Below are 26,188 nucleotides of genomic sequence, written 5' to 3'. Positions count from 1 at the left end.
AGTGTCCAATCAGCAGCCTGCTGTTAGTCATCTGACCCTGCTGAGTCAGCCAGTGTAGCTGCTGATGGTGGGGTATTAGCAGCAGTTCTCTTATCAGTCCTTGCAGCTTGGGGACGCAGCAGAGAAGGCTCCTGCTTGCTGGACCTGGGTTCAAGACCTGTAGCATGTGCCCTTGAAAAGAAAGCAACTCAGATGGTGGCTGGCTGGGGATATCACAGTGTAAGCAGGGAATTGAGCAGTCTTGGAAAAACACACAGCGAGGGGAGAGAGAGAGAGATGCGGATCTCCCCCAAGACAGGTGAGGCCTGGGGAGTTGGGAGCCTACAGTGGGTGCTCTTGGTGGATCATGGATGGGGAATACAGGTGCAGTTGCCCTGAACTGTGACAGTTGTAGCAAAAGCACAAGTCGCAAAGAAAGGGGAAACTGGCATTGAATAAGGCACTTGGGTGGACTTTCCTCAATGCCTTCCACCTGACATCATTTTCAGCTATGCAAAGTGTGTCTAAATCACTAAAAAATCAGAACAGTGTTATCTAAACACACTTACTGCCCAATTTAAAAGCAACAAGACAAGGTCCATGGCAATGGAGAATCAGATTTGGTGTGCAATACTGATTACCATACCACAGAAGAATACAAGAGCTCACCCAATTATGTTTTGGCTGCTTATTTAACTAAAATGTTCTAGCTAGTTAAGGAAGTTCCTAGGAAATCTTTGCTTTCCCACCAATCCATCAACAAGGCTACATCCTGTTTTCTCTGACATTATTTAAAAGCACATTACGTTTTATACAATCTTATTCTCAAAGCCCAAATAAAACAACTCTATTACTGAAAAACAAAACCTAAATACTGGCGCTAACCATCTGACTGTGTCCCTTTAAATATACAAAAATATCGCAACTAATGGGTCTGCATTTAACCACATCCCCCAAGTGTGTGTGTTATATTCTCATCTGGATGCTTAGGGAGTCAGTCATGTGCATGAAACCCATCATAATGAAGAGGTATTGGTCATTATATACGTGACAAATGGAAGCCCATCTCTCTCGCCATTCAACTCATCGGGAGATGTAATGCAATCGGGGGGGGGGACCCTCATTATTTCAGAGCTGGTGTATTTGTCTGATAATTGCACTGGTGAGCCAGAACTGATGTATTGCCTGTGCCATCGTTACAATAGTTTTCCCTTGTTTATATGCTGAATACTAATAACATTTTTAAAAGAGACGATTTCTAGTGTGCAGCAATTTCAGTCAAATTACCCTCCCTCCACTGCCCGCCCCCTCCCCTCCTCCCAGCTAAACAACACAGCGCCTTAAGTAAGAGCAAACTCCTGTCATGGTGATTTATTGGTGTGGGCACAGAGAAAGAGTGGGTGGAAATGCAGCTTTCCCTCCATTAATAACCCCCCAGACTGACGAGGACAGCCGTGGCCTTTTGCAACACAGTGAGCGCAAAGAGCCCCGCCCAGGAGGAAGGGGTGGGAGAGAAAAATGTGCAGGACACTCTGTGACTCCTCCAAGTTTGGCACTGACAGACATCCTCTCGCCTCACACCGCAGCTCCAGAGATACCGATCACATGGAGCGGCTTTTGAGGGCTCGTCTGCCAGAGAGCCACTGACACGCGTCTCGAGGAAATGGCTGCGTGGCGACACCGGTGCCCTTTTATCCCTGACACAGAGCTTTGAAGCCTTAGCTCTCTGCATAAAGAGGATGCAAAATAGATCCTCTCTCTTTCTCATTCGTCGTTTATTAAGCAGCGTGGCTTCCCAGAACGACTTGGGTGACAGCTGCCCTGTTTCTTGGCTAAGCTGTCCATCTTTCACACGCACACTTTGTCAGATTTAATGAGAGGAGGAAAAGCCCCTTATGAACCATTCCATTAAAAAACTAATTGGAGAAACAGAAGAGAATTTGCCTGCCCTCGGTGAAGTCCCTGCATTTCAACAAAAAGGCAAGGAGGCAGCAGAATTCTACCGAAAAGTTCTTTTTCCTTTTTAAATGAAGGATTTTTTGGGTCTGTCTCTGAGCCTAGCTGCACTAGTGAAGTCAGTGGAGGCTTTGCCGTTGACTTCAAGGAGTGCACGATCAGGTCCCATTAGAAAAGGATACATTAATGGAAAGCCCAGACTCTCAGTGCAATAACCAAATCAGAGGCCCAGTCCCACAATAACTTCACTTAGCATGTAGTCCTCTGGGATTACTCACATGAGTGAGTGTGGTGTATTCAGACCCCAGACTGGCATTGCTTTAGACTTGAGCAGACCAATGACCAGCGATGGAGTCCCAGCTTTATGACGACAGCAGGGGGAATGGTCCCGCGATTGTGGGGGAACACTCCTCGTTTCTGTACGACCCCGGTGGAATCGACAAGGCTGGGCCCAGGATTCCTGAGGGGCTTAACCCCCAGTCTTGTTGTGGTCACTTAGGACAGGGGCGAGGGGGTACCCTCTCCACACCAGCCGCTTGCCTGATCCGCTGATCACTACATTAAGTTCAAACCAAATACAATTTATTAAACAATGGTAAGAAAAATAAGGAAAAAATGGAAAAGGTTAAAGGAAACAAGGAACCCTGCCCTACAGGCACCGGGGCAGCGCAAACAGCAGCCTCCTGGACGTAAGGAAAGTTCAGTCTATTCCTCACGCGTCCCAAGCCTCCTGCCCAGGCCCTGGCTGTGCTGCGGTGATACTGTGGGCAGGGCACTGCTCTGGTGCTGACCACACGCCCTCAGGCTCTCGGTGGTAGGGACCCTTCTCCCCAGGATCAGACCTCCCGCCGGGTTCACGTCCCGCTGCCGAGTCAGGCCTTCAAGGCCCTCTTGTCTGGCAACCTCTCCTGGCACTGGACTCTCAGCCCAGGGTCCCATCTCGCTCTCCCCAGCCGCTCAGCTGCAGGGTTACGTGGGGCACAGCAGGCGTCCGCTATCCCGACTCTGGGCTGCAGATGCCCACTGTAGCCCTGCCCTGGCTCCCCATCGGCACGGCTGGTCTGCACTGCTCCAGTTGCAGCTCCCCAGCTCCGCCTCCAGCCCAGCTCTGCCTGCGGGGCTGCTTCTCTGGCCCCTCTGGTTCTGGCTGCTGCTGCTCTGCCTCCAGCCCAGCTCAGGCTGCTGCTCTCTCCTTAGCTCTGCCCTACTCTGGCTCAGGTAGCTCCAGCTGACACAGAGGATGGCCCCCGGGCTCCTGACTTTCTTAGTGGCCTGTCAGCCCTGTCAATCGGGCTGACTTGGAGCGTTGGTCTCTCCCCATTGGCCCTAGGAACTGTCAGTCTCAGGATCCTGATTTCTCTTCTGCCCTTCCCCTTTCTTTTGGTATTGGGAGAGGGCCAACCAAAAACCCACTAAGCTTCAGTGAGGAGCCAACAGCCCCCTGACATTCAAACCACTCTGAAAATTACTGCGCTAGGTGTTCGTAGGACACCCAAACCCCCGTGACCTGAATGCACGCTCCATGGCTTAGACTGAGGAGAAAAAAATATTCCCCTGCACAGGTAGTAACATGGCAAAATTAGGACCATATTTTCAAATCTGACAGCCAAAAGTTAGTCACTTACATAAAAGTGCACTGATTGTCAGGTCCACGGAGCACTGGTTACTCCCGTGGAGTTCAGTGGAAACAGATGATGTTCAGCACTTCTGAAAGTCAAGTATGGCAGTACACCTCAATCCAGACACAAAAATGGCTAATAACAGTCTTATTTATTCTAATAAATTTAGGTTATTACAATCTTGACTTTGCCTTTACTGAATTTTAGGAGACAGACACAATGCTTATTGAATTACAGTGTTCAAGCTAATTAAGAAGGTTCCTAGGAAATTTTGCTTTCTGTCAACCAGTGACAGGCACCAATTGCCAAAGAGGATGACACCACCTTAGACATACTTATTACGCGATGTTTAGAATGTATTATCAGAACTATAAACGACATCAGAAAAGTGGGCCTTTTACCCCCACTCTTTGCAAAGAGAAAAACCTTTACGTTTTAAACCCACAAAGAATTCTAGACATATTCTTATTGAAACTGACTGACTTTACAAACCCTTTGCTCTAAAGTGTCCATTCCTCAAATATTAAGGACAACATTTATGGCTGGGAAATGTTTTACAGAAGATAGTGGTTAATTCCCACTCATGCTTACACTTAAAGGTGAAAACCTTTGTGGCCCCTTAAATGCTTAAGATGGTATACGTTTTTTAAATATATATTTGCAAATATTTTGTCTCTAAAATAAACCTTTATATAATAACTGTCCTGATACTGTTTTATTAAGATATTAAGATGTTTTATGTATAAATATCACAAGGTCACTTGAGACTATAACTGGTTAATAATATAAGTAGCCATTTGAGTGTAGAAATATTTATGTTAATTGGGGAATTCATTCTTTATCTGGCAATGCTTAAGCAACTCCTTACCAAACTCAAAAAGACAAGAGTCACCTCTCCAAGGACTAGTAAAAAAGACAATACCAGTTTAAAGACTCTCAAGAATTTAAGTTTTAAAACAAGACTATTTTAAGAACTGAAAGACTTTAATAGAAAATAGGTGTGTCTGGACTCATTTGAAACAGATGTCTAGTCTTATTAAAGGATCTCTCAGAAAATGAACTGAATAAAAGACTTAAAACTACAACTTCAAAGATATTTTGAGTATTTCCTGCCGCAAAGACACAAGCCATAACCATAAAGGTGACAAATCACAATCTTGCTGCACGTACCTCAGCAGATTATGTTTTCATGAGCTGAAGATGTCACCATGAAGGTGCTGAACCAATGATGATAGAATCTAGGCAAGCACCTGAACGGGACTGATTTTTCTCTCTTTTTTGGCAGCAAGTCGAACTATCAATTATCTGCACAGCTCACCTACAGAAGAACGTTCCCACAAGCAGCAGACCCACTCTTAAGGTACAACATCTGTCGAGAACTCTCCAGAGAGAGACATACCACAGAGATTGTAACTGAAGGAACCATTGTTTCCTGCTTGACTGGGTTCTGTGGTTTGATTTCAATTTTTCCTTCTTTTCCTTTTTTAATAACAAAATAGTCATAGTGGGTAACTGGGATTATTTTACTATTCTTTAATTGTGGTGTCCCCTAAGGCACGAGCGGACCCTGTGACTAAAATAGTGGAGTCACACCCCTGACATGGCATTAAGAGAAGCAGTTAATAAAATTTGGCCCTCCTATTTTTTTGTTTTTCTAGGCCAGTGGTTCTCAACCTATTTACCATTGCGGGCCACACATGCAGCTCTCTGTGTGTTATGTGGGCCGCATCCACACAATATGTATACTACCTGAATGGCCCTGAGGATGCCACATGGGCTGCAGCTGTGCGCTGACTGGACCGCAAGTGGCCCACAGGGCATAGGTTGAGAACCACTGCCCTAGACTATCCTTTTTAGTAATATAGGGGATAAACTTACCTGAGGCCCAAACAGCCCTTTTCATCTCATGCAGGCAGCTCTCATTCAGGTGCCAAACTTTCCCCACCTGTGTGTGAAAAATCTGGTCCTAATTTCTCGGTGACTGTGCCAGATCTTTAGCAGGGGGATAGCAAAACCCACCTACCTTCCAGGCTAATCCTCACTTACAGATTGCCTTGAAATCCTCAGGCGACAGGTGCATTATTCAACGCAAAAAGGCTACTGGCCCAATCCTTTCATTCAGGCAATATACAAAACTCACTGACACCAACGGGAGTTTTCCCTTCACAAGGATCACAGGATCAGGGCCCATTTTTAAAGGCCTTGCATTATATACTAAGGCACAGCACTTGAGCACATGCTCAACCTTAAGAATGTGTTTAAAGTCTGCTTCTATTCAACAAAGCACACACTTAAATTTAGTGCTTTGCTGAACAGGGGTGAAATAAAGCAGCTGCTTACAGTTGAGCATGCACTTAAGTGCTCTGCTGAATTGTGGCCAAAAAAATATCCACGGACCTTCTTTCTTTGGGCACTCAAGAATAAGCTGTGCTCTGGCGCTTCAGTAAAGCACCTTTTTAAAAAGAAGAACATCTAACAAAATGATGTAGAACAAACAAATCCAACAAATCAGCCTCTGGAGTACAAGGGGCCCTGTTCCTTTGACACCATCTCCCGTGAGCTGTAGGCCACTGTTGACCCTGTGAATGAAGACCTGATCTGCCAACATGTCTGTTAAGATAAAAAATGAATTGGGTAGGTGGTCTTGTGAGTAGAGCCCGGGACTATGACTCAGGCGAGTTGGGTTCCATTCCCAGCTCTAATGTGAACTTCACATGTACCAATGAGCAAGTTACTTCAACTCCTTGTGCCTCAGTTACCTCCCCCTTCGCTTAGGATGGGAACTTTCTCTTGTTTGTACAACACCTGACAGAATCCCAGACCCCTGGTCTACACTGACTGGCAAATTCGGCAACAGTCGACGGGAGTTACACAAGCTGCGTAGAGTAGCTTGCGTAACTCCCATCAACTTCGTAACGTCATTTTGCGCACCGTCTCCACTACGCTGCACCGATGGGAAATGCGTACCCGTCGACGCAGCGCTACACTTTTTTGGGAGGTGGTTTTATTCGATCGACTTCTAGATTGATTTGAGTCTGTTTTCACTGCTGCTCAATCGAACCGAAAAAATCAATCTGACGGCGGCAAGTGTGGACATAGCAGTTGAGACCTCTCCACACCCCAGCAGTTTAAACATTACAAAGCTAATGCTGCTCTTTTCCCTGTCTCTTACTGTCATTTGCATGGAAGGGAATCTTCAAACAGGTCTTCATGTGTCTGCTTTTCTACTCAGAGCTCTACTTAATTCAACCCCACCCCACGCAAGCATTAGAGAGTCTGCTCAAAAGGACACAGAAGCAGTTTATTGCACAGAAGGGCCAATTTTCCAAACCGAGCCTCCAAAACTGCGCCTCCAAGCTTTGCCCTTGGAGAGGCAGGCATTTTTGGGTGCAGATGTGTCAGACTTCCAACTACTCAAGGCAGATTTGGAGTGCACAGACCTTGTGGGCACAGTTCCAGGGCCTGCCTGAAAATCTGACTCAGTTATCTATATATTTTTAACCTCACCATTTTTTCGTGATTGCTCCAATTTCCTCTTAAGAGGCTTATTTTTTCTTCTTCTCCTTACTGAGTTTATCCTCTTCCACTGAGTAAATATGGATTTCAGCAAAGGCTTTTTGGCTCAAGATTTGACCTCAGTATCTCTTTGTGGTTCTCCCATCTTTTTTATTCAGATCCCACTCCCAGTTCCAATTTTCTTCTCCTCACCTGTCCCCCCCTCCCTCCAAACACGCACGTGCACCCTCCTGAATAGCCAGGATTGACTGACAAATATATAATGATAGATCATTTTTCCCCTTAGATAATAAGCTCCGCTCACAATACACTAGTCACACACCATTAATTCCTAAATCCACAGTGCCTCCACTGAGATCTCATTTAATATTGAATTAATCCTGTTTTGAGTCCAAAATCAGTGCTTTATCTGCAACTAAAATATTGCTTCTAAGTCTAAGGTTTCATAGCCATGATGGAGTAGACTCTGTTACATGCATGTTAACCCAATAAGCAGGTTTTTAATAACCTGTAGGCACTGTATTTCATGTACTAACAAGCTTTAGTTTGAAAGCTATTCAAGGCAGGAACTGCATTCTTAAAACATCCTTTACAAGCATATTGCTACCATTTAACAACACTCCACCACATAGGCGTATACAGCTAAGCTCCCAAAGTTAGAAACTTGGCCCAGGTCACACCCTATGTCAACTGCACAGTCAAGCGTAAAAATCAAGGCCTATTCCCCAGCCCTGTTCAGTAGAACACAACTGCCCTCTGGTTGAGTCCAGAGAAGGTTATCAACTCCAACTCTATGGACTTCCACACAGCCTCCTATGACCTTTCAGGATGCATAGCCTTAATTTGCTTAAACAGGTCCTTAGAGGGTATGAGACCCACTCTATCCCTCCAGTCTAATCTAACTCCCCTGGGAGACTGGGTAGCTGCTGAATATTGAAAATCATTCTTGTAAAGCTTCATTATGTTGTAAGTGTGATACATACAATAATGACTTGCTTTCTCTTCCCCCCATCCCTCACCACACCATTTCCCATGGGAAATTAGATGGCTCTAATTAATGACTCAAATAGAGATGGATGGAAAAGGTTAACTTTGTAAGCCATTCCAACTTTATTAATATAAATCTTGGCTTCTAGAGATTGACTCTACTATTGTACTTGTGACTAAAACACACAATGTTTTAAAGAGGCAGCAATCCATTTATAAATGGTATTGTAAGATCTTAAGGGCAGCTTTTTCGTTTAAGACACAATAGCATATGTAAAATATATACCAGAAAATACATCACATGGTATATTTTAAATCATTTCCGTGGGTTCAGGAACTCCAGCATAACACAGACCTGAGATTTATTTTCACATCTCACCAAAATACAGTTTAAAATATAGAACCTATTTAAACCTAGAAAAATGAAGCACACAGAAAATACTATGTCCAAATGACTCTGCTGCAATGATCAAATGTTCTTGACCACTAGATTGGATGGGGCAGTCCTTGGATACAGTGCGGATGGGCAAAGGGAATTGTTCTACTAGCCTTCCAAGTCTCCATAAGCCACCCTGCTTCCTTTCTCTTCCATCCCCTTCCATCAAACTTCACTGCCGTAGCCCGTAACGCCTATCGACACCACAGACATAACTTAGCCAGGGGACCCATTACAGCAGGGTTCCATTTAGCAGCGACACAGCTTTAGCCACATTCTATAGCCAGGCTACAGGCTGGGACATGTCCAAGTGCAGCAACCAAGCCCCCTGACTTGATTGCTCGTGGAGCGTAAACAGGCCCTCCGCTGGCTATCAAAACACGATGACGCCTAGTTATAGTCCAGCAGAGTTCTAGCATGATCCAACCATGTCCACAGCAGAGAGCGAAGCCACGTTAGATGTAGGGACCAGAGAGCTTTACGGAGTCTAAACGTTCGTGAATAGCTCCAGCCATTTTGTTCAGTTCACAAAGCTAGGATCAGCCTGGTAGTCTTGAGTTCCTGTAATTTTAACTTTAAAAAATCTTTTAAAAAGTGACAGTTGAAGCCTGTGATCTGTGTTAGGGACTGAAGAGCCATTCCTCCCCCACCCCTGCTAAAATTCAGCTCGCCCTGTTGTGCATCCTAGGAGGTGTGTAAATCACAAAGAGCAAGGATGGGCTGGTGGCTAAAGCAACTACATTTCATTTCAATTCCCAGCTCTGCCACAAGGTTTTTAAGCTGAGGCTTGACCAAGCCCTGGCTGGGATGATATAGCTGAGGTTAGTCCTGCTTTGAGCAGTGGGTTGGACTAGATGACCTCCTGAGGTCCCTTCCAACTCTAATATTTTATGATTCTAAGGTCCTTGTGAGACTCAGGGGACATCACTTCATCTTCCTGTGCCACAGCTCCGCCATCTCAATCCCCTATATGGGCACAATACATCCCTCCCCTCATCTCCCGCAGGTCTTGTCTATTTAGATGTGTATGTTGTCCAGAGTAGGTACAGTCTTACTATGGACACATACAGCACCCAGCACCATGGGGCCCCATTTTCAGTTAGCTGTTACCATAACATCGCAGACGAGCTGCTACCATAATATAAATAACAACGGGTGTTTCCTCATTACAATCTCTACTCCATTTCTTCCACTCTTACCCACCACCATCAGATTTTCCTCTTCTCTCTATGCTCCCCCAACCCCTGGTCTCCCCTAAGAGAGAAATAAACTCAGGGGCTTTTTCAGTTGGAGTCAACTTTCAAGCCACCAAAGTCTGCGTAACTTCAAAATTAGACTGAACAAATCCCCTTGCCCCTAGGCACAGCCCCATTTGGCTACAGCTGTGTTTAAACCAAGCTTAGGCCAGGGGAGACAACCTCAACCCTCCCCGTCTTTCTGATTTTAAATATGTGATATCTCAGGCTTTGCTTTGCCCTAAGTTCCAGCAGTTCTAGGCCGAGTTGTTGGGTAGCTACTGAATCCCAGCACCCCGCGACTAAGCACAGACAGCAGCCAAAGAGGTTTAGAGGTTTGCAATTTCTACTGGACTTGAGCCTGTGTCCCCCCAAAATCTCTCTCTCTCTCTCAAGCACCAAAGGTGGCCCTTGGATTTATGCTGCCTGCTCTGCTGTCTGGGCTGAGCAGACAGCAGGGAAAGGCGAATCAGATCTAAAGCATCGCCTCGGTATAACCATGCAGTGCCCAAGACCAAGCAATTAGAAATGCAAAACTGCACTGGACGGCAAGAACCTTGCACCCTTTGCATATTCAGTATGTGCCAATCAAGAGGCACAGGCGCCCCAGCTAAACCTGACCCGGTGACCAGCAAAACATCGCTTTGTGCCTGACATCAGTGGAGGGGAAACATTACTGTCATCCACCAAGGTCTGAACTACAGGAAAGAAAAATAATAGCCCCAAAGATTAAAGGATGAAGTCGCTTCCCAGCACCCGTAGGGAGACTACCACAGAGCTACAGAGTCCCTTGCCACAGGAAGTCTTACAGGGGAAGTGTTCAAACTACTCTGTGCTTTCACGGCCCCTGGCTAGGAGAGACTCTAAGGCAAGGTGCTTGCAGTCACGCAGCTCAGGCTGTGATCTGCTCATATCTCCTACTATGCCTGGTCTACACTTACCCGGCGATTCGGCGGCAGTAGATGGGAGTTATGCAAGCTACGCAGAGTAGCCTGCGTAACTCCCGTCAACTGCTGTGCTTCCCTTCTGTGCGTCATCTTCACCGCACTGCGCTGACGGGAACCACGTTCGACACTTGAGGGGGTGGTTTTACTGCGTCGACTTCTGGATCGACTGAGCAGGTCTTCACTGACTGCTCAGTCGATCCACAAAGGTCGATCTGACGGCGGCTTTTGCCGTCAGTGTAGACATGCCCAAAGCCAAGTCAGGCCTGGTCAGTGCTTAGATGGGAGACTGGCCAGGAGCATCCAGAGTATATTGGTGAGTCGGTAGGTGGCACTATTCCCTCTGAGTCAATACTAGTAGTAGTATTTTAACACACATTAAAATTAAAAACAACAGGGAGGAAGGGGTGGAAATTATCCAGAGTGTTTCAGATCTCAAACAGGATGTGGTTCAGCTTCAACTCCCAGGGTGAATGAAGGTTCCCATGGTTTCTTGCATCATTCACACCATTATTCCATTCCTATTTCAACTGCTCCCTCTCCCCTATCAGCACATGCCCTGTTGGATAGCAGTGAAAAGGCTGAAACTGTTTTCCCATTAGACTTGATCATGATACTATTGCTAGAGGACAGGATGACTTGTAACTGAAACCAGCAAATCTAGGCAGCATGTTTACAATCCTTTTCCAGTAAAGATAAAAAACCCATAGAGGACAGAGACTTAAACTCACCACTCTACATTTATCTAACACATCAGAGCATTCTGCAAAGAGGGATAAAATACCACTATCCTCATTGTACCAAGGCAGAAATGGAGGCACAGAAATTAAGTTTGTAAACCAAAAAACTTCCTTCAGAAAGTGTTAGTTGCTAAACTGGTAGGTTTGTTTGAACAGCTAACACACCTAACACCAGCATCATGCTCTTTACACAAAGTCTACACCTTTTCAAAGCCCAAATGTGAGGCTGTCTGGAAACAATTAAGGGATCCAGCCCGTTCATTGCTGCCTTATAAATCTCCATCACTTCCTATTCCCTCCCAGCAGATTTATCCCACCCAACCTGAACCATGCTCCCAAGAGTTGCAAAGATTAGAACAAGTTACTAGATAATTTCTGGACACAGAATTTTATTATGAAGTAGTAATTTTATTATGAAACTCCTTCCACCTGGAAGAGGGGGGTTGTTATGTCAATCAGGGGACAGAGCTGGGACACATGGGCTGTAGTGGAGACTTTTAAGTCAAGCAGTGCAAAACCAGGCAGCTAGGTAGAGCCTTCTTGCTCACCCCACTCGAAGGCTCCAGGAGGTGGAAGAGGACCATCGAGTTGCCCTATGAAAACTTGGGGCTAGTCCAATCATCCTCCTGTCTGGAGATAATCAGAAAAAGCCACATCTTATCTCCACCCTCCCAAAGACGGGCAAGGGAGTAGCTGTCCTAGTGACACAGGAATTGCCAGACTGGATCAGACCCAAGGTCCATCTAGCCCCCTGTCTTGCCTTGGACACTGGCCTGCCCCCGCTGCTTCAGAATAAACGGTAAGACCTCACAATAAGCAGCTGTGGGATAATCTGCCCCCCACACAGGTCCCATCCTAATCAATATTAGTTAGAGATTGGCTTAAACCCTGAATCCTGAGGTCTGATAGCTCATCCAGCCCTGTGTCAGAGCAAAGCCAAGCTAGTTTAGATGGTTAGGAGGAAACGGGGGTTTTGTGGATTCTCTGAACTTTGGGACATGAACAAACCTGAGGACACCAGCTGATGAAACCAGCTCTTCAGTGAGGGTGAGCAAGACTCATGCCCCGGAATGAAGTAGGTTTCACCAGCCCCAGCAAGGATCCCTCAGCACACATACTGTCTAGTTAAATCCCCAACTTCCCAAACTCAACGCAAGCCTTTGCTCTGGGTGGATTGTTTGCTAAGCACTAGCGAATGTCACCTCACTCGTGCCGGAGAGCTGGGGGGAGAAAGGTGAGCATGGGGAAACAAACTGCAAAAGGAATCGGGATTACAGCAATAGATTCCTCCTCCTTTAAAGCAAAGGCCCCAGAAGGCAGTTCCCTCCCTGGACCACCAGTCCGTGTAGCATGACATGACAGCTTTCCCAGGGCCGGGAGCTGTCGGATGCTTTCACCAATCCACTTTTTCCGTATTAACTCAGCGCTGCTCATGCAGAATTCATTTAATTTCTCCTCCTCCCCATAAGATACAAGAGCCGGGAAACTTTACTTGAGTTCTTAGTTCTTCCCTTCTCTTCAAACCGGTAATGCTTCACCACAGCTGTTTCGCAATTTCCAGTCCTGAAATGAACAGCCTACGCCAATTCCAGATAGCAGTGCTGGCCAGTGGTTTGAAGAGGGGAGTAGGTGTCAGTCTGCCTGAGTTCCGTTTACACTGTGGGAGGTGATGGTGGCCTAATGGTTAGAACTGGAGTCTATTCTGGGTTCTTTTTCTGGCTCTGTCGCTGACGTGCTGTGTGACCTCGCGCAAGTCCCACTGCCTCTGTGCCTCAATTCACTCTCCTACAGAACAGGGGGGTTACAATACCTATCTCTTAGGGATGCACGAGGAGGGTCAGATAACCACCACTTGCAAAGTGCTTTGAGAGCCTATTTAAGGGCAAAGAAGTATTAGCAATGCCAAGCCTGAAAAAAGTTAAGTGGATATCCACGCAAGTCACCTCTGCGATGGCGCAGTGTCTCCTTCACAGCCCGCCAACTGCAGGTGGGAGAGGTTCTGAATGAATGAATCTTTGAACTAGAAATCTCTGAAGCCCCTGCAGCTTCTGAAACAGGACTCAGCCAGGGAGACAAGCACTGACGCATCACTAAACAAAGCTATTTGCATCTGCCTTCGTTCACTCTTAATGACATGCAAAGCACCGGGCTCACAGTCAGGGGATCAAGGAATCAGTGCTCAGCTCAAGTGTTTGGGCTTAAAATGGTAAACGCGCCACCAAGGACGGCGACAACAGGGCAGAAGCCAGAAAACACCATCTCTGTGTAAGCCCTGGTGAAGTGCATCACCTGCCCCTCTAACATCTGCTCCACCAGAGGATAACAGCTCATTACTGCTACGCTGACAGGGTAAAGGGCTGCGCTGCAGTGCTGAAGCCTCTGGGGTCATTCCCTAGGCACCCCTGACTGAGAGACAAGGCTCTGCCTGCTACATTCAGCATGCCGGGGAGGCAGCATGTCCACTGATGGCACCCTGCTTGGACACTCAGAGCCCCTGCCTGACTGTGGTTGTTGCCCAGAAAGGGGGAGGGAAATTAGTCTCCCAACACCTGGAATGCTCCAAGAGCCAATGCTGTCACTCTCTGGGCCCTGACCCTACATAAGAACAGCCATACTGGGTCAGACCAATGGTCCGTCTAGCCCAGTATCCTGTCTTCCAACAGTGGCCAATGCCAAGTACTTCAGAGGAAATGAATAGAACAGGGAATCATCAAATGATCCATCCCATCAGCCATACCAGCCTCTGGCACACAGCAAGCCCTGCCTATCCTGGTTAATAGCCATCAATAGACCTATCCTCCATGAACTTATCTAGTTCTTTTTTGAATCCTGTTATAAGTGCTGGCCTTCACAACATCCTGCAGCAAGGAGTTCCACAGGTTGACTGTGCATTGTGTGAAGAAATACTTCCTTTTCTTGGTTTTAAACCTGCTGCCTATTAATTTCATTTGGTAACCCCTAGTTCTTGTGTTATGAGAAGGAGTAAATAACACTTCCTTATTTACTTTCTCCATACCAGTCATGATTTTATAGAGCTCTATCATATCTTCCCCCTTCTCCCCCTGGGTCAGCTCTTTTCCAAGCTGAAAAGTCCCAGTCTTATTAAACTCTCCTCATATGGAAGCTGTTCCATATCCCTAAATCATTTTAGTTGCCCTTTTCTGTACCTTTTCCAATTCCAATATATCTTTTTTGAGAAGGGGGTGGGGGACCAAATCTACACGCAGTATTCAAGATGTGGGCGTACCATGGATTTATAGAGATGCAATACGATATTTTATGTCTTATTATCTATCCCTTTCCTCATGATTCCCAGCATTCTGTTAGCTTTTTTGATTGCCGCTGCACATTGAGTGGATGTTTTCAGTGAACGATTTCTTTCTTGAGTGGTAACAGCTAATTTAGACTCCATCATTTTATATGTATAGTTGGGATTTTTTTCCAGTGTGCATCACTTTGCATTTATCAACATTGAATTTCATCTGCCATTTTGTTGCCCTGTCACCCAGTTTTGTGAGATCCCTTTGTAACTCTTTGCAGTCTGCTTTGGCCTTAACTATCTTGAGTAATTTTGTATCATCTGCAAATTTTGCCACCTCACTGTTTATCCTCTTTTCTAGATCATTTATGAATATGTTGAACAGTACTGGTCCCTGTACAGACCCCGGGGGACATCACTATTTACCTCTCTCCATTCTGAAAACTGATGTTTTATTCCTACCCTTTGTTTCCTATCTTTTCGCCAGTTACTGATCCAGGAGCAGACCTTCTCTCTTATCGCATGACCACTTATGCTGCTTAAGAGCCGTTGGTGAGGGACCTTGTCAAACGCTTCCTGAAAATCTAAGTACACTATATCCACTAGATCACCCTTGTCTAGTAAGTTGCTGATGCAGGATTCCCTTTACAAAAACCATGTTGACTCTTCCCCAACAAATTGTATTCATCTCTGTGTCTGATCATTCTGTTCTTTACTATAGTTTCAGTTTGCCTGGTACTGAAGTCAGGCTTACTGGCCTATAATTGCCAGGATCGCCTCTGAATCCTTTTTTTTAAAATTGGCATCACATTAGCTATCCTCCAGTATCTGGTACAGAAGCTGATTTAAATGATAGGTTACATTCCACAGTTAGTAGTTCTTCAAGTTCAAATCTGAGTTCCTTCAGAACTCTTGGGTGGACACCAGCTGGTCCTGTTGATTTACTACTGTTTAATTTATCGATTTGTTCCGAAACGTCCTTTAATGATGCCTCAATCTGCAACAGTTCCTCAGATTAGTCACCTAAAAGGAATGGCTCAGGTTTGGGAATCTCCCTCCTATCTTCAGCCATGAAGACCTATGCAAAGAATTCATTTAGTTTTTCTACAATAGCCTTATCTTCCTTGAGTGCTCCTTTAGCATCTCCATTGGCCAGTGGCCCCACTGGTTGTAGAGCAAGCATCCTGCTTCTGATGATCTTACACATTTTTTTGCTTTTACTTTGAGTCTTTGGCTAGCTGTTCTTCAAATTCTTTTTTGGCCTTCCGAATTATATTTTACACTTCACTTGCCAGAGTTTATGCTCCTCTCTATTTTCCTCAACAGGATTTTAACTTCCACTTTTTAAAGGATGCATTTTGCCTTTAACTGCTTCGTTTACTTTGTTGTTTAGCCACATTGGCACTTTTTTGGTCCTCTTACTGCTTTTTAGTTTAGGGTATACATTTATAGTGAGCTTCTATTAAGGTGTCTTTAAAAAGTTTCCATGCAGCTTGCAGGGATTTCACATTTGGCATACTACTTTTTAATTTCTGTTTAACTAACTTCCTCATTTTTGTGTAGTTCCCCTTTCTGCAATTAAAGGTTCCGTGGTGGGCTGCTTTGGTGTTTCCCCTCCCACAGGGATGTTACATTTTATTATATTCACTGTTACCAAGCGGTTCAGCTATAGTCACCTCTTGGTGACACTGGCTGTACCCTATCCAGCCAGGAAAGGAGAGGTTCTTGAACCTTGCAGGTCAGGCACAAGCGATGAGGGTGAAGCCAAGTGCTCTGGGAGAAGGTTATGAGGAACAGAAGGGAGGCTGAACTCAGGCTACATGAGGAAGGTACAAAGGTGAGACCAAAAAAAACCCCATTTCCTGTAAGATAAAATATCTGCCCTTGACTATTCCAACAGTGGAAACCCTCATCCACAGTGATTGTTTGGGTTACAGTAGCCCCCAGATGCCCTGGCCAATATCCAGGCCACACTGCGCTAGGCGCTGTACATGTAAAGAATTGTACATCGTGAATGACTGTCCCTATCCCAAAGAGCTTACAATCTAAACAGACCAGATAAGGAAGGCAGGGAAGTGAGTTGCCCAAGGTCACCCAGCAGGTCAGTGGCAGAGCCAGGAACAGAACTCAGGTCTCCTGAGTCCCAGTCCCACCCACTAGGCTGCACTGCCTGATTCTCTTGACTTCTCTAGTATTCTCCCCTCTGGGATCCTTGTTTCTTACCTCCTCCTGACTCTAGCCAAGGTACTGTGCTAAAGCCAGCTTCTCCTTGGCCCTCCAGCCAAGTCACTTCTCCTGCCTTGGATGTCTTCACCAGCTTCCTGTCTCATCCTGTATCTGGCCTATGCCCCTAATCCTCACCACCTAGTCTTGCCTCGATGCTCCTCCCCCCCCCCAGAAGTTCCATCAGGAGTCAGCCCCACCCAAAATCATGAGATTGGTTTCAGAATCGTGGCTTTTCTAAAATACCCCTGGGCTCTTTGCTATCTGGTTTATGAAGGCCTCGGCGGCATGGTGGCTATGCTTTCACGTGCCTCTCTGGAACCACGAGGGCTAGAAACTTACCTTGTCAATGAAAGCGGAGATTCTGCTGTGTTCACATGACTCTAGGAGCTGACACTTTAAGATAAGCACCCAATGTCACAAATCTCGCCGTAAAATCATGAGAGTTGGCAACACCAATATCTGCTCAGATTCCCACCAACTAGACCTCTCTCTCCCGCAGCACTGTTCCCAGTCCCGGCTTTCACAACCTGGCCTTGACAACACAGCTGGGGCATTCCTCTAACTGAAGAGACCCAGAGAAGCTCAGTGCAAACGTAAGATTCAGACACTGCAGCCCTCTAGGGTGAGAACAACACACACACAAGCAGAACGCTGAGGGATAGAGTTAAGCAGAGCGATGGAAAGGGTAGTCACGTATCTGGCAAACCTCCTAATGCAGAGATCCATTCCACTGTGGGGCAGCCTCCCACCGTGAGGGGTGGAAATCCCAACAGCGGCACCAGTTTAAAGCAAATCAGGCAGTGCCTGCAGATGAAGCTGGAGAAGGCTGCCCGGAAGAACAAAGATGGGTCTTTCCCCCCTCCTGTTTCCAGGGGTCTGTGTGCTCGCCTGGGACATGGGGTAGGAGAAGCCTAGAAGCAGCAGCAGCAGCAGCTTTGCAGTGCTCTCTCCTGGAGAGATCAGGGGGGCACAGACAGTTGCTTGATGAAAAGAAAGAAAAAGCAAGAGTTGATTGACAGCAGGTGGCTCCCACCTAGCCAGGAACTCCCTTTGTGCCCAATTAACGAGCTGTAAGCTGGGAAGCCTGACTCTACCTTCCCTTAATGTTCCCCATGTCCCTCCTCGGCCAAGAATCAAGAACGAGCCCTGTGTGGCCACACCCAGCACTGCGCAGCCAGCAGGCCTGGCCCCAGAAACCACTGTAACAGCTACAGGATGGTCATTTGCTTTTCCTCCATCAACTGCATCTGCTGTGCTTGCCTGACAACTCTTCGGCCCGCAGAACGAGGATCAGTGCGTGGCGGGAAGCAGATGGATGGAGAGGAGGCTGCTGTGCCACTGGGGGGGAGAGAAAGTCCCTAAAAGGAGAAGACGGGTGGGGAGCCACGCTGTTTAAACCTGTGTGCTAGCAAAGGGATATGCAGCCTTTTCCATAGGGCAAGACACATCCAGTACAAAGAGTCTCTCAACGGAGCATCCTCTCTCACTCACCCTTGGACAGCCCACGTCTTCTGCCCTTCACATTGCAGTACAGTGGTGGGGCAAAGGGAAAGGGTTTTTAGCTCTCATAAGGACAACCAGCATCACATGACCTGCCAGCTTTCCCCTGACCACGAGTGACTGCTCTCTGCACCACCAACAGCACAAGGAAGCTCTGCCTTGATCCCCCAGGGACCCACGACACGCCTCACTAGAGAGCACACTGCTTGTTCGGGACCCGTGCTCCCCCGTGGGGCAGGTGCAGCTTTCCTAAAAGAAGAGGGAAGATGCAAACCGACGGTGGGAGTGTCCTGTGCAGAGACAATCTGGGTGCAGACAAGGGTTTTGGCTATGGCATGGTAAGTTCTGTAGCCATCACTGCTCCCCTTTGAGCCTTCTCTTCTGCCCCAAGACTGAATTGGTCGTCAAGGTGGGGTCTGAAGCCAGTACTGCTCTATCAGACCTTCCCTGCGGTTAGTCTAGCTCCGCTCTGCCCTGCAACACCAGCACCCTGAGAAGCTGCCCTGAGATCGCGTGTACACTGCAGTCAGAGATGTGATGGCAGCACGTGTAGACACACCCAAGCGAGCTGTGATCTGGCTAGCTGCGGTACCAGCAAGAGGGAGACTGCAGCAGCACAGGCTATGCAGGCCCCCCAGGAGCCGGGGCGTGTACTCAAGCCGCTGTCAGGTCTTCACTGCTATTATTTGAGTTGGCTAGGTGAAAGCCAGCGGGGGCATGTCCATGTGTGCTGTGGGCCCCCCTCGGAGTGCAGCACAGCCATACCCTAAGACTGAAAACTCAGACCTTTCCCCCCGCTTGCTCTGGTGGCAACGCACACGGATATTCCCCAGGATCACCCAGTCCTCATGGTGCAATCCCATGTCGTGGGGCCCACACCCAGGTCACCACAAGGTCCAGTGCCATTGCACGGTGCCACTGGGCAGCCCAGCACAGCACCCTGGAGCAGTACGGTGCAAATCGGCATGGTAGTGGCGGTGGCCTAGCTGGCTCCCGTGGCTCTGTTTAAATGCAGCGCTAGAGGCTGTTGGATGTAAAAGTAAGATGAAAACATGCGAAAAAGACGCTGGGCCAGATTCATTGCTGGTGTAATTACACTGGCTTCATACACCAGGGATGAACTTGGGATGCACCATTAAAAACAAGGCACTAGGCTGACTGCATAATTGGTTTTTCGTTGTGGTGGCTAAACTGAAAATATCCAGGGCAAAAAAAATCCATTTGTTTCAAACACGAACTGGATTTTTTCAGTTCTCTCACCCAAACACAAAACAGAAACAGATTTTGTTCAGGTCGAATGAAAGGTTTTGAAAACGTCCGTTCCAAAGAGCTCGCTTTGAAAATGTCCAAAAACTCTGACAATGGGAGATCCATTCTTCTGGATTCCTCCCGAATTTGCGAGTAGTCTGGGTGCCCTGAGAATGCAGAAAACCACCCAGGGTTTCCAGTGCAGTTACTCACCAACAGGCCTGACACCACCTCCTAAGACTGCCTCCATCCCACCCAGCAGGTGCATGCTTTCAGAGGGGGAAAGCGCTTAAGTGCCATGCTTCCTTGCCTCCAGTTGATTGTAAAGAATGACATTTATAGCACCAATACAATACTGGGGAGAATGTCAATGTATCTAATTGCTGCTCTCTCTGAGGGGGCTGAATATGGAAAAACACAGCTGGGATCTGATCTTGTCCTCCCCACACACAGAGACGCAGCTACAAAAGTACTCTTTAGCACGTAGGGCACTGTGTGTTTCTAAAGTGCTATTTCTCCATCACCTGTAAGGTCAGCAAGGGTTAACAGGTCCAGTTTTGCACACAGGAACAGTGAGGCACAGAGATTAAGTAAATTGCACAACACAGAAAATTTCATTGTCAGAACCAGAACCAGAATTCAGCAATTCCTGCTTCTCACTGCTGTGTTCGGACCACTGGAAAACACCTCTCCTTGTACACCATCTCCTGACCCTGCAGTATTTCCCTTTCCCCTTCTCCTTCTATCTCTACCAATGTGTCTCCCGAAACAACCAGAGCACAAGTAATGGCAGCAGGGCTTCTGCCTACCTGCAGTCATGTGCTGGGATGTTCAGAGAGGACCTCTGCTATGTAGCGAAGGATACTGAGTATTTTCAACATGCAAATGATGCCACTGCAGCAGAATACTTGATGCTGCTCCTTATGTGCAAAACTGATCAGGAGCAGCATAAAGCTGCCATCCAGGGAGCACGGGGGCTGAAAGATACGGACAGAATCCTTGCTATTTTCTGGGCTCAGCGCTATCACCAAGAGTGAAATGGGATTTGTTTGCAGAAGGCTTTAAAAGCAGAAGGTATTTAAACAAAGACAACGCTGGGAGCCTTTTACATTTCAAGTCTGGCAGTGGGCTCCAAGGGGAAGAATCAATACGCTTGGACAAATACTGGGAAGAATTAGCAAAAATGCCAAAGGGAAGGAGGGCAGAGACGTGAGAGAGGCTTGGATTTAGGGAGTTAACCATGGTAAAGAGACTTGTGCTTGGTGGGAAATGTCAGGCACAAGCTCACCTTTCACTACTTCGGCTGGATGTCTGATCTCACTTGTACCCGGGCAAATCTGGAGCGGCTCCCGTTGAGGGCATGGGAGCTAGGGTTCACCAGTATACATGGTGTCGGTACACCCTCAGGTACACCACACCGGTGCACAGCAAGATTCCAGCAATGCAGCTTTACCAAGGAAATCCGCTGTTCGCAGCAGCGCCGTTTCATCCAGTAATGAACCGGTTAAGCGACAGTGGTGTAAACCCCACTTTGTGCTAGTGCAGCACTTCCACCTCTTGGGTGTACACAGCTACAGCACTGGTGCAGATTTGTGTCTTATACAAGCCCTTGGTGTGACTTTACAATGGGGGTGACCTGCCCCGACTTCTCCTCCTACAGGGAAGTCACAGGGCCAAACGTACAACCCTGCAGCTGCTGGCGCATGCACAAATTCAGACTCGGGCATAGATGCAGTTGGGGGAGCTGCCAGGCCACAGGGAGAAGAGCCCTTATCCAAGCCCCAGGATATCCAACACCATAGAGGCATGCAGTGCTTCAGCTGCTCTTGTGGGGTTCCCTTCTCCCCCCGCACAGGTCAGGAGCAACCCCCACGAACATCCTACAGGCCAACTGCAGAGGGCGCTCAGCGGGAACCACATACGGCAGCGCAGGGCCCGAAGTGTACGTCTACACTGCAAAAAAAAAAAAAAAACCCACCGCAGCAAGACCAAGAGCCTGGGTCAACTGACTGGGCCTCACGGGCGGGTCCCATTCGGGCTGGAGCCCAAGTCTGATTGTCCACACCGCAATTAAGCAGCCCCTTAGCCTGAACCCCACGAGCCCGAGAGTGTCTGACTGCGTGTAGACATCCCCTAAGAGAGCTGCAACTTTGCCACGCTCCAGCTCACCCATCCAAGGAAGCTTCGTTGTCGCAGGATGCCCTCTGCTGCCAGCCAGAGACACTGCAGAGTGCACCAGCCAGCTATCAACGAGGAGCTGGAGCGGATACTATGAAGGAAGCAGCAGACACAGTGGGGCAGATCACACCGTGCCTCAACACATGGCTGTCTCCTCTGGCCCCCGAAAGAAAGCATGGGGGAGAACGTGCAGCCAAAATGGCACCACCTCGTCCCATCCCTGGGCCCAGGGACACTGAGTCGGCACATCCCAGCAGTAGGACGGCCAGGGGCTACAGCTTTGACAGGGGCTAGAGGGGCTGGAGCCATCCCCATCTGGAGGCTGCATTGACTTTTCTTTGCCCGCCCACCCCCAGACTCTGTAGGATTACCCTAAAAAGGCTGCCCCAGAGACAGCCACTGGTTCATGCTCCCAGCCAGGGCCAGAAGGGGCTCCACAATCAATACAAAGGCCCAGGGCCACTGAATCAGCCGCAAACCCCGGAGATCAGCAGCATTTGTGAGTGAGAACTCTGACTTTTTCTGCGGGAGAGGGAAATGGAGCGAAGACTTTCCCGGGCCACGAGGGGGAAAGCACCACAGGAACCATGCACGTGAGTAAACCCACCAACATGTCCGCAGGGGACCATCCAGAGAAGATGATGCGTGGCCATGGGTGTGGAAAGCCCTCGTGATGGGGACAGGAACCCGGCGGAGGGATGAAGCTGGGTGAGCACTATGCAGTCAGCGGCTTTCTGGGACCTTGTTAGTACTGCTGCCACCTGCCAGCCCATTGCAGAGGGAGAGCCGTTTATCCTTCCACACGAGAGTTTCCATCGCATTCCTCCTGCCACCCGTGCACATGCCTGATCACGACTGTCCTTCCCCATTTACATCACAGGCAGATGTAAATGAGCACAGTTTACATACGCCCAAGTTGCCTGGCCCCGACGAGACCGGCTCTGGGGTCTCCACTCCTAGCCACTCACTGCGCCGCTGCAGAAGGCATGCTACTTATTGCCTCCTCTCGTGGGCTGGTGCCATCACCGCCCCGCCCCAATTCTCCTTCCGCTTCCAGTGCCTCACACGGCCTTTCACTGGGCACTGAGGGCATCAGCAGATGTGAGGAATGCGCAGAATAATTGCTAGCTGCATTCCATACGCCAGCTCGCTTAGCAAAGCAGAGCCATGGCCCTGCCTGGGTAGGGCACCGGGCTGGGAGTCAGGAGACCAGGCTTCCATTCACAGCTCTACCACTGGCCGGCTGGGTGGCCCTGGGCTGTCCTGAAGGCATAGTATGGAGCAGAGTCCACTGACTTCTGGCACTTTCACTTTGGGGCACTACCTTTCAAAGGCGCTGTGCAGCACAGCTCCAGCTGAAGTTAACGGGAGCTGCAGGTGTTCAGTACTGCAAAGATCTGACTGCAGCTGAGATGCACCCAAACCAGTGGCCACTTGGAAAGTGCTTGGCTGGCTGCCTCTGTGTGAACTGGACGTAACGACACCTACCCACTCTGGGCAAAGGTTTGAGCTGCAGATGCAAAAAGTACTAAGGAGGCCCCACGTCTGCAGGAGTTATTCTTTGGGGCTTAGGGGCTGCAGTGCAGCTGCGAGTCCCCCCCCCCCCCCAACAGCCTGAGCTGGGAAAAATTTTTGGTGGGTGTAAATGAGATACTGGAAATCAGAGAGAAAGCAGCTGACCCAACCCGAGTGAGAGGTGAGACAAGGAGTCATTGTGCTGTCCTGTCTGACCCAGCCAGGTCGGAGCGGCCTCCTTTACTGGCATAACTGGCCTGCCGCCCCCTTCAAACACTGCGAGTCCTTGGAGCATTGCTCGGGGCACCAGAGGATGTCTCTGCAGAATTAACCTGTTGGGTTAACCTCCGCAGGAAGGACTGGCGCTAGCAGCTATGGATGCTGTCCCCAGGAGAGCAGGGAAACGGAGGCACCAAGGGGCTTCTATACAAGAAAAGATTAAAAAGTCTGGGGCTGTTTGGTTTAAAGGAGATCCAGGTATAAAAGAGAATGAATGGGGCAGAGAAGGTCGTGCAAGGCTGCCATCTGTGGCAACACTCACTGAAATTAAGATACTTTTAAAACAGGTAAAAGGAAATCCTGTTTTACTCAGTCACCCTGTGGAACTCACGGCCACCAGATATTGTTGAGACAGGTGAAATTTAAGGGAAAAGAGGACTGAACACAAACCAGATTAGCAGCTGCAATTCCATAATGGAAGTTCTGCATGTAGAGGCCCAAGTTCATTGCCAGCCGGGGAAGAGGGAAGCCCAGGCTGCAAGCCCAACACAGGCAAACAGCCAAGAACTCACAGGAGGGCCTGGAGGCTCAGGTCCAGTATGATTAGAACTAAGCAAGACTTAGTTTAGAGGAAGATCTTGAGCTAAATTCAGCCCTGCTGTGTGCGAGCCCAGAGATGCAAGGCAAAGGCTGGATTTGGCCCTTGCATTTTAGATGGAAACTTCAGTTCCAGCAAAACCCCTCTGGTTTCTCAGGCTGCCTGGCTCCACATCACCTGCTGTGGATGAAGATGGCACCGTCCTCACACCCTAATAGAACAGGACTTTGTGCGGTCCAAGCGGCAGTAGCTCTCTCAAGGACCTCGGGTGCCCTCTGCTGGACAGAGGAAGGAGGCTCGGCGCACGCATTGACAAGACTGATGGAGCTACACAAAGAACGTGGCCGTGCAGTGCAACAGTGCCGTCTTCCCGCTACGTGCAGTGAACTCCACAAGGCAGGGAGCCGGGGGGTGGAGGGAGGGCAACTTTTCCCCTAGCCCTCTTGGAGCTTGTATGTAACAGCCTCAGCGTGGCTAACTTCCCTGTAATGATACTTGGCCCTCCTGTCACATCAGCCAAAGTGCTTTGCAAACATGGACAATGCAAACTTCAGAGCCTTGGGAGATAGGCAGGCAGTACTCCCAGCAGGAGAACAGCTGCGGAGAGCTTATGGCCCAGAGGCTGCACCCACTTATCCACATGCTTTGCTCTGAGCCCATGAGCAGCCCCTCATGTCCATGTGTCAAGCTAAGCGTGCGCGCAAGCGTTTGCAGGATCCGGGCCTACGCGACTTGCCAGAGCTCACACAGGACCACGACATGGGTGGAAAACAACATCCCCGGGGGAGATACGTGTTTCAACATGGCGTTGGCCAAATCACATCATGACATGACTCAGTCTTGTCTGAGCAGAGAGAAAAAAATCACAGCAGGCAGTAATAAGCTACCTTGTAACATGGTTCAGCTACAGGTCTGTGTAAACATGGCTGGTAGACAAGGGTCTTCAGCACATACGCACTCTAAGCAGGCGCAGGCAGTGGCTCCCCTGCTGGAGCAGTTTAGAAAGCATCATATACCCCATGCACCGAGGAAAGACTTGCCTCAGGGCTGACCGTGATCTCAGACGGGAGTTTCTGGGGCTCACAGCAGCCTCCTCCCCAGCTTTCTGCTGCCTGTAACTGTGCCGAGGGGTGAGGGGCTGAGGGGAGGAAGAGCTCATGTCTCCACCTCTTTCCCCCATTTCCTCCCGGAAGCACATCCCGGGCATTTCACAAACATGCAGACTAGAAATGGTCTGGCACCCCTGGCGCCAAGGCAGCCCCTGGGTTTGGAGGTAGTTTGGATCCAGCTCTGAATCCAAATCCACACTGCGCCATCAACCCAGCCTCTGATGAGCGGAAGCCAGGACTGGCCCCTTATGAGCTGTCAAATCAGTGAGACACAGATGGGCTCACACCTCCCTGCATTTGTACTGCCATAACTTTTGATCATCAAGTGCTTTGCTCCCAAACAGCACGTGTGTGTCTCTCTCTCTGTGGATCCTCTTGTCCAAAACGAAGCAGGAAAATCCCAAAGGAAAGGCAAAATGTGAAGTCATCAGATTGGTAAAAAGACAAGAGCAGTTCCCAGCACGGGCATGCATCAGGCGTGGCCACGCACTCCCCATGTCAGACTGCTCCTGGCATTCCCACTCACTGAACGGCCCCATCCAGGGAGGTTTGGCAGAGCTTTCCTTCTTCATCATCTCCCCCACGCGGGAGAGAGAGGTGCCAGCATGACAGCTCTAGAGACTGAAGGGCTCTGCTTATCCACAGCATGGACAAAGGCCACATGAGCTTCCTATGCATTGCTCCATGCCCGTGCGCCTCCACTCTGGCCTGCAGGGACTTGCCTTTAAGGGGGAGAGGGTAGTTGGCACTGTCCTGCCTGTTGCCACTATGGAAGAGTCGCATGGAATTTAACAGGCAGGACACAAAGGGTTATACAGGAAACATAGCAATTCGATAGGGTTTGAACCCCCTGGAGGTTGGATCTAATTCCACATGGGCTCTAATGCTACCGATGTTCTAGTCTATATACCATAACTGGAAACT

General features: G+C 48.5%; 1 protein-coding gene across 1 annotated transcript in view; it reads right to left on the bottom strand.

The window, feature by feature from the left end:
• The window catches only part of KSR2 (kinase suppressor of ras 2), a 242,708-nt gene that overhangs the window by 175,693 nt on the left and 40,827 nt on the right, over positions 1–26,188 (bottom strand). The gene's annotated exons all lie outside the window — the stretch shown is intronic.

Source organism: Emydura macquarii, unplaced genomic scaffold, assembly GCF_026122565.2.
Source record: "Emydura macquarii macquarii isolate MOO-44397 ecotype Brisbane River unplaced genomic scaffold, CSIRO-AGI_Emac_v2 contig_1254, whole genome shotgun sequence".
Lineage (NCBI taxonomy): Eukaryota > Metazoa > Chordata > Testudines > Chelidae > Emydura > Emydura macquarii.
Note: the sequence above shows the minus strand (reverse complement) of the source record. Positions and strands in the feature narration are given on the sequence as shown.